Raw genomic sequence first — 8538 nt, forward strand, 5'->3', positions numbered from 1 at the left:
TTTGTCTTTGTGCAGTAAGTTTGTTCTCCTTGATCCCAAAACCATTGAAATCAACAGTGTTTTGAAGTCAATTTCCACTGATTTCTATGGTATGGAGATTAGATTTCACTGCCTTTTCAACTCTGAATCTCAGCAATTCTTTATTGCCTCGCTCTGGATATTTTTTCCCTACTGCAAGATAAAAAGATGCTATTTAATATGACGAGATCTAAATAACTGGGCTCTGTGCATGGAAACTACAGCTCTATTGTCAGCCCCATTTCACGGACAAGGAAGCTGTATCTGAAATCATACCTCCAAATCTCAGCAAAGCTGAGAACAGATCCAACTTTCATTCTGTAGATATCCTAACATAAAGAAATGTTTCAGCTTCATTTTAATTTGCAAATATTTCCAAACATCTTCCCTTATTGACAGTCTCTTCCAAATACAGCTGTGAACTGTTGCATTGCTGTTTTGGTATTTTTTTTTTCATTTTCTTTTCTTTGTCAGTTGCAGTTATTAAGAGTTTGTGAGTAAATCGATTATGGGTAAAAATATACTTATAGATAATTAAGCCTTTTTATTCTTGTTCTGATTGAGATAGAATAGTACAGGGAAAATGCACTGCTATTTCTAAATCTGAAACGAGGAATTTTTTTCAAAGCTGTGCTGACTTACAAGCTTCAACACTCATAATTTTAACTAAGAATTAGGCTCCTTAAAAAACAGACTGAGACCCTTTTCAGATTTTCCATTACCTGGGAAGTATCCTTAGCTCACCAACTAGTCAGGGAAGGCAGTTGGAGAACAATATTGTAAGTGACATTTTAGAATTGCAGTTTTTCAGTATTTATCAACCACTGTATTTTCAGCTTGAAGGTACCAATGTTTTTGTGTCACATAATAAATTACAGAATGTTTACATGCAATTAGGTATGTGCCTAAGGAGGAGAAAACACTGGGAAACAGGATTTTCCAGAGGCAGTAGCTAGTTCAGAGGCCCAGAGCCACTGCAGTAGCTGTTGTCAGGGAGGACTGAGTGGCAGTTCTAATTACCATTGTCTACACAGGTTTCTCATAGGAAGATACAAGCTGTCACGATCCCTTGCCAATCACATGAGAACTGACCTAGGGAGAACATCAACTGAAGGTGAGTGTACATATCCAATAAATTCAGTCCCCATTGTATTAGCTTATTTTTAGGATTGTCCTGAAAAGACATTCAGCCTGTATCATAAAACCTTCAACTGAGCAAAAAATGCACAGAATGATGATGACTTTAAATTTGGGTTCTTGCCCTCTGGGGCATGAATTCATAGTGCTTCAGATACGATTTGATAATGTACTGAATGCTGAAAGAACAGAGAATCTCTAGATGGGTTCATAAAGGCAAAGCATTTCTGCAATGTTGGCACTCTCCTAATCAAAGGAAGCAAAATAAATTTTATTATTAATTTTACTGCAAATGTTATACTTAATTTGCAGTGAAACCATGCTCTCTATTTAAGATATTTCTCAGAAGCAGAACATTTAAAGTTAGCATGTAAATTTATTCTTGCATCTCATACACCTTTTTCTGATTTTTTCACCTTCTTCCATTGAATGTATTAGAGTCTTGTTCTTGAACATAGTTTAGACAATACATGTGTCACAAGCAATGATGAATCAAAGAAAGAAAGCATCCAGAAAGGGGTTAACTAGACAGGTAGGCCCTCATCAGCATCACACTCTGTTCCATAGCTACAATAACAGTAATTGAGCCAGACACATGGATTTTAAGTGCCTCTTAAAGAGGAAAGTTAGGGAGAGACACTGTGGAAAGAAAATTATATACTGAAATGCAGCATCTCCGTTTTGCAGCTGCCGACCTTCCTCTGTCAGTAGCCACAGCTGTTGCCTTTTCTACTAAACTTAGCAGGGGATGGGTGAAACTAAAGAAAAGCAGGGCAGGCACTTTAGCTGATAAGGAAGTGTGGGTCCAAGTCCCCCTGTGTAATCAAAAGAAACCTTTGGTAAGCTTGAACTCTTGAGAGAGAGGGGTTTTTTTTCTGAGTGGATAGAAACTCATGCTGGGGAGATGTGTGCCTGCCTCGTGGGTGGATGCACTCTCGGGATGCTCCTCGAGGCCCTTTGTGCACTAGTTAGGTTTTCTCCAGTTCTACTGTTTTGCCACTTGTGTTTTGTCCATATTGGGCAGCACACTAGCTCAGCATCATCTTTCCCAGTGAGTGAAGAAGAATATTTGTCCAAAAAAGGAGGAAAGCTAGTCTCCCCTTCTGCTGCTGGTTGAATATGGTCTTTTAGCATTTGGTCCTCAACCCCAAAGCCAAACCTGGTGGATTCCAAAACAGGAGTGATGAAAAGTACAGGCTTGTTATATCAGAGCTTGATGTCACTCATAACAGCTTTTAGTCAGTCTTTCTATACTCTCACTGAATTTGTGTGGTTGTTTTGGTTGTTTTGGCAGTTTTTTAAAGTGTCAGCTTTAGACAGGATGAGACTAAGTAGGAATATTAACTTTTTTTTCCCTTCCTTTGGGTTGTAGAAGAAAATGTGGAGACATGACGTGACATTAAAAACAAATGCAAAGACTGAAACAAATAATCCATCATTTGTGATTTACTTTTTCAGCATTTTTTTTAAAATGAAGTCTTAAGCTTAAAAGCCAGTTCTCTGCTCTTTGATCTGCTGCCTTGGGATTTTTGAGTGCTTTTTCTTTCCATGTGACAGTCCCCTGCCAGTGATGATTTGGGGAGGTGAACAAAATGCAGATGTAGATAATTTAAGACATGTTCCTGCCTCTGTTCACATAGTCTGAAGTAATCTGGGCCTTGGTCATGAAGGGTGTTTATGGTGCAAGGGTCTGTTGTGTAGCATGGGAGGACTCCTTAAGGTCACAAAATCTGGTGTGGTTTTGCCCTATAAGAAACAGTCCTGGGACAGAGTTACCTGCTGAATGTCTTTCACCTCAAAGGCATGCAGTTGGCTCCAACACAGAAGTTGGGGGTGATTTAATGTGAGGTGTGGATAACCAGGAGAGAAATAGGAATATAATGGCCTGACAATAGACATACAGCCCTGTACTTATGGATGAGCTTCACTCTCTGCACCAGGCACGATAAAGCTTGTTGATAGTGAACTATTGTATGAGCCACTGACTGCAAAGAGGTCCTATGGAAACAGGAAATGTGGATGTTTGTGTCATATACAGAAAATTTGGCCTGGCCTGCATGCCAGATGATGTCCTTCCATCTGGTGAAGCTGAAGATGCTGAGAACAAGGAGAGGAGGAAGGGGACCATACCCAAGTTAGATCTAGGCACAATGTGTAGTTGAATGAAATAAAATATTTCTTGAAAAATGATTGATGAAGGCTAGAGCTCATAACTCCTGCGGTAATTTTGTCACTTTCATCTTCAGGGTGGAGATCACTACATGCCAGGCTGCATTCCTTCATAGCATCTGAATCATTCTTATTGTCTCCACAAGCTGAAAATGAGAAACAGACTGGCAGGAAAGTTAAAATTTTCAAGGTGGAAAGAGCAAGAAATAGCCTGATTTGGTTTTGTTTTGGTTCCTTTTTTTAAGATTAAAAGTTCCTGTTGCATTTTTGCAGATAATACACTGTATTTTATGATTCCTTTGTTTAAAACAAAACTATAGTTTCCTAGATTTTGAAGATAAGCTAGAGCACCTGAATTAAAGGGCTTTCTTCAGTGCTGTCTATATCCAGCCTGGCTTTCCGTGAGCTGCACGAAGGAGAAATATTTCCAAGGCACCAGTGGTTGCCATATCCTGTATGCAAAAAGATTCCATAAATGTCTGAAAACAGATGGAATGCAACTTTGGAGGAATAAATGGATTTTTAATTTTCTGAACATTTTGGATTCCATCTGGTTGAAGTAACTAAGTGACCTACTAGAATACTTTTACCTTTCTTGTATAATAGATAGAAATACAGCTTGCATTGCTATTGACTGACACATTCCCCAATAGTTCATGGGGTTTACTTGCTCATACATTTGCTTATTTGTAATTTTTTTGCCTGTATGTCAGGGGATACCTGATGCAGCTCTTCCCACATGTCAAATCCAAATGTTGGCCCTCTCTTGGATCATGATTTATCCTTGCAGCTGGTAAGGTGAAGCTCTAAGCCACCTGCCTAAGCCCACCTGACAGTAGTGGGAGTCAAAAGAGCTAGCATACCTTAGACTTATCTCATTTTTTTTTTGCTTCAAGCATTGGCACATGGCAAAAAGAAAAATAAAATGCTCTTAGTTTTCTGTCTTGCTTAAAGACAAAGAATGAGTAAAGGCTTTGTGTACAGGCACTAATTAGGTGGATTATTTCTGTTTATTGTTTTTTGTTACTGCCATTTAGAATGTTGTTAAATGAATAAGAGTAAATACATGTGTTTTCTTAAACAGGAAATGAGCAGTTCTCTATGAATAGGAAATACAGGCAACTTGAACTCACAAGAAAGAAGTCATAAAATATACTAGTCGATATAAAAAATTGATGACCTAGGTTTATGGAAAAGACCAATTTTGTGCCTTTTACCTCACTGAAAGGTAGAAACAAAATCTATTCACCCTCCTTGAGAGGGAAGATGGGTCTTTTAAATCACTAATTTTAAGCTTGTACTTAAAGTTGCACTACTTATGAAGTTGATTATTTATGATTGCCATGTTGCCATTCAGAAAATTCTACTGAGAATAAGTATTTCCATGCTGATAAGTTCATGACTAATAGTTAGTAGGATATTGACAATGTGTTTGGTATTAGTTTTCATACTTTTTGGCACTTGGGAACATTGCTCAGGGTTCTTGCTATGAATATGAATATGGATAAAACATTCCAAGGAATGAGGAATAACAGCTTTTTTTTTTTTTTTTTTTTTAGGGGTTGTTAGTGAGACTCTTTTCCACTTCTGGAACCAAATATATAAATATATTTGTGTTTCATTAAAAGCTGTTACATTTTAGGATCAGAAGTTTCAGTCTAGCACAAAGCCTGAAATCATTGAAAGTTTTCCCTTTTGCCTGATACATTACTGCTGTGTAAAAAGTGTGTTTGCTCAGTCCTTAATAGGACAAAATATAGCATTTCCACTGCAAACAACGTTTATATAAAACTCTGGTCACCATAACCCCATAATTCAAAGTAGGCTTGTTTCTTCTCCCTGAATTTTGTGATTATGAACTTTCTGAGGGCTGGCAGGAGCACACATGGGTTCAGCCAGCAAAACTCTGGACACGGTGCAGTCATGTTTTGAGTGTCTTTTGCTGGGGTCCAGGAATAAGCTTACCTTGTATGGCATTGAGAAAATTGAATTCTCTTTTGCATTATACACTTATGTAATTGCATTACTGTCTCTGAAGCCTTTTTGCCCCTATAAATGATTAAAACTGTTCTTACACAAATTTGGACTTGGGAGACACATGGAAACCTTACACAGAATGTAAGTGGCTGAAAGACTCGTAGCTGCCAGTACCGAGGATTTGCTGTTTTGTGATTTTCTAGGAGTGTAGAGTTTTCTAAAGAGAAGTCTGTATCCTGCTAATAGAACTCATCACATGCTCTCTCATTTGTATAATTGAGAAAATTACAAATATAATGAAAACAGCTCCATCTAAATAAGTTCTCTATCCACAGTTAATAAAATAGTATCTGCCCTCAGAGACCTGGAATTTCTCTGCAAATGCTTTTAGTTAAACAAAGCATTTTGTGTACCTACAGTAAATTTATTTTTTCATTATTCATGAAACAACTTTAATGTCACTGCTGATTTTCCTGGTAGGATGTTCAACTCCAGCATACCAGAAGCTCATGCTGAGTTGTAGCTGAAGATGTCATTCACAATAAACATGAGCTGCTGTGACAATATGATGGCAGAAGGTGAAGAATCTCTTTTCTTGTGCAAGGGCATGCATGTGTCTCTGTGTATGAGAGAGAAGGAAAGAGATTTGATTGTGTTTACAAGATTCATTCATGGCACAGCAGGTAGTAGTCACATTGTAATATTCACCTTAACATAGCTAATTTGATTTTCAACCTGGTTATCATGCATTTAGACATAACGATACATGAAAATATATGCTCTAGCAGTGCATTTTAAATAAGGTTGCACACTTTAAGTCGGAATATATTAGAGGTAAGCATTGATTTTTGCAATTGCAGGAGTCCTGGAAAGCACTACTCAGTGTATGTTACAAAATTACCAAGAGGAAAGTGAATTCCAGTGGATAAGTCTCAGGCATTGCTACCATTTCTGGGCTGAGCTCAACAGGATGGGTGTCCCCATATTTGACATCTCTAAAGATATACAAGTTTTTCCATTTTAGAGCTTCACATACTAATGGAATTTCATTTCTGAGTTTCAGGTTGTCTTCTAACTGGAAAATGAAGAGTCAAAAAGTCCTGAGGCCTTTCTGCCCTTCTCACTGAAAGGAAAATGAACAGCCTGGTCATAGGATGAATGTTGTCTTGGGTCACCATCAAGATCCTGACCTGCCTAAATGATGTCACACAAGGAAAGAGGTATGATGATGTTTGTGAAGAGCAGATCCTCATTACTGCATCCTGGAGTAGCCTGAGAGATAAGGGCATCTATCAGCAATTTAATTATAGTCATAACACACTAGCCTTCATGCGAGACAAAAAGGAATCTGCTGTTTGCACTGTGAGATTTCAAGCTCAATTTAAATCTAAAGAGAGTGGACGTGGTTGGGCATGATTTTGTGAATCACCTTCAGCATGTTTGCACAAACAAAAGCAGGTATAATTCTCCTGAAGTCAATAGAGTTGAGCATGTTTATATGAATGGGGCATTTGGCCCAAATCCAGTTGGAGTCTTTGCACTATAACACCTCTGAATCTACAGAGGTTTTCTTAGAGTCGTTAATATTGAGTCTGTATGTACCCAAGGTAATTATCCATTATTGCTTGAGCCTGGCCCAGGAATTGTTTCACAACATGTTGCCTCATTAGTAAAATATAATGGAAAAAAAAACAGAAAAAGACTGGAAACTAGGAAAGTAAGGGTGCTAAAAGGAGAAGAGTGTGAAGAAAACAAAGACAGTGGGGTGAGATCCTCTGATGGTGTAAATCAGTATCACCTTCTGTGAGGCTCTGCCAATTTACACCCTGTGATGCTCTGGCCCATGATTATTAGGAAAGTATGTTGTTGATATGCTCTATAATGGCTTCCATTACCAGCCCATGCTAAAAGAAGCAGCTGGTGAAAGTTATGTTTATGTTCCACAGATGGATTGGCAATGGCAGACACATAGCTCTGTGTCTGGTAAACAGGTGTTTTACTTTATGTTTGCTAGCTAGCCATAAGAAGTCAGATGCTTGGTGAGGGGTGTAGGCAAAGAAGATCAGTTCAGTTGTTGAAAAGGAAGAAGCAATGCTTTTTGGTTGCATTTTATTTTCTTTTTAGATGGCAAGTAGTGTCCTGAAACCCATCCTGCCTTTTATCAGCATAATCTAAATGACTGGGAAGAAAAATTAACAGAGGAACAAAAACCCCCAAACTGGTATTGAAGTGATACTATCTCATCTCCTTCCTTTCTTGCCCATTTTCATCAGAAGAAGGAAGCACTTTGGCTTCAGATGAAGTAAAAACTGCATATGATACAGTCAAATCTGCCAGTGCCAGAGGAGCAACTTTGCCAGTTAGTACAGTGCAGAACAGGATGAGCTGAAATTACAGCAGAGTTTATCTATGCCTTTGGTGGGAGGTGGAAATATAATTCTCATTTTAATAAGTAACAATTTGCAAACCAGTTCTGATGCCTGTAAATTTAATACTTACATGCCCAATGCAGGAGAACAATTGCTTTTCATTATTCAAAATAAAGCATTTATTTTGACTGTGTTTATTCATTTCTGCTTGCCCAGAAAACTAAAAAATGGCTGGTATTTCTTCTGATCTCTGAATGACAAACACTTCTAGATGGCAGAATGGCAACATGTAAATTCCTTGGTGAATATCATTCAGGCTAAAATTCTTTAAACCCTGAGAGTTTAAGAGTGTTTTCACAAATACCGAGTAGTAGACTGAATATTCATTAATAATGAATCATAGTGGTGTAGATTAAGAACTTCTAGTTGCAAATCAGATTATTATCTTATTCTTTATACAAATCCAGGGAAAGCTCCTTAGTATGTAGTGCAAGGAAGTAGCCTAAGGGAATAGAGCAGTCTGGTATCATTTACCCAAAACTTGCCCACACTGCTGTTGGGTGTTGATCCTCCTGGCAGAAGGTTAAATGCATCCTGCTGAGTCCTTGGAACCAGTGGCCAAGGCAGGGACAAGTGGCTCTCCAAGACAAGAGATGACCTGGGGAGTGCAGAGAGTAGCTGGGACGGCTGAAGAACCTGGGATAGGTCTGAAGAGATGTTCACCCTCAGCATTGTTAACTCATTATCACGCCTGTTTTATTGAAACCAAACCAAAAGGGGCAGCTTCGGAATCAGAGCGTTATGTCGGGGAGGTGGCTGTTTCAATGAAGTGCAAGCAGCGCCTGGTTTTGAGCTTCTGTTGTGGATA

At 38.5% G+C, this 8538-nt stretch overlaps 1 long non-coding RNA gene across 2 annotated transcripts; it reads left to right on the forward strand.

Moving 5' to 3' along the window:
* The first annotated feature begins 1047 nt into the window (after positions 1 to 1047).
* LOC138107131 (uncharacterized) lies at positions 1048 to 8032 on the forward strand. 2 transcript variants are annotated; one of them, XR_011149250.1, is made up of 3 exons: positions 1048 to 1132; positions 6365 to 6521; positions 7426 to 8032. It is a non-coding gene; the product is annotated as an uncharacterized lncRNA (long non-coding RNA). The 2 variants fall into 2 exon arrangements; XR_011149249.1 differs by lacking the exon at positions 1048 to 1132 and adding an exon at positions 1908 to 1994.
* Positions 8033 to 8538: the final 506 nt, after the last annotated feature.

This window comes from Aphelocoma coerulescens, chromosome 3 (assembly GCF_041296385.1).
Source record: "Aphelocoma coerulescens isolate FSJ_1873_10779 chromosome 3, UR_Acoe_1.0, whole genome shotgun sequence".
NCBI classification, from domain to species: Eukaryota; Metazoa; Chordata; class Aves; order Passeriformes; family Corvidae; genus Aphelocoma; species Aphelocoma coerulescens.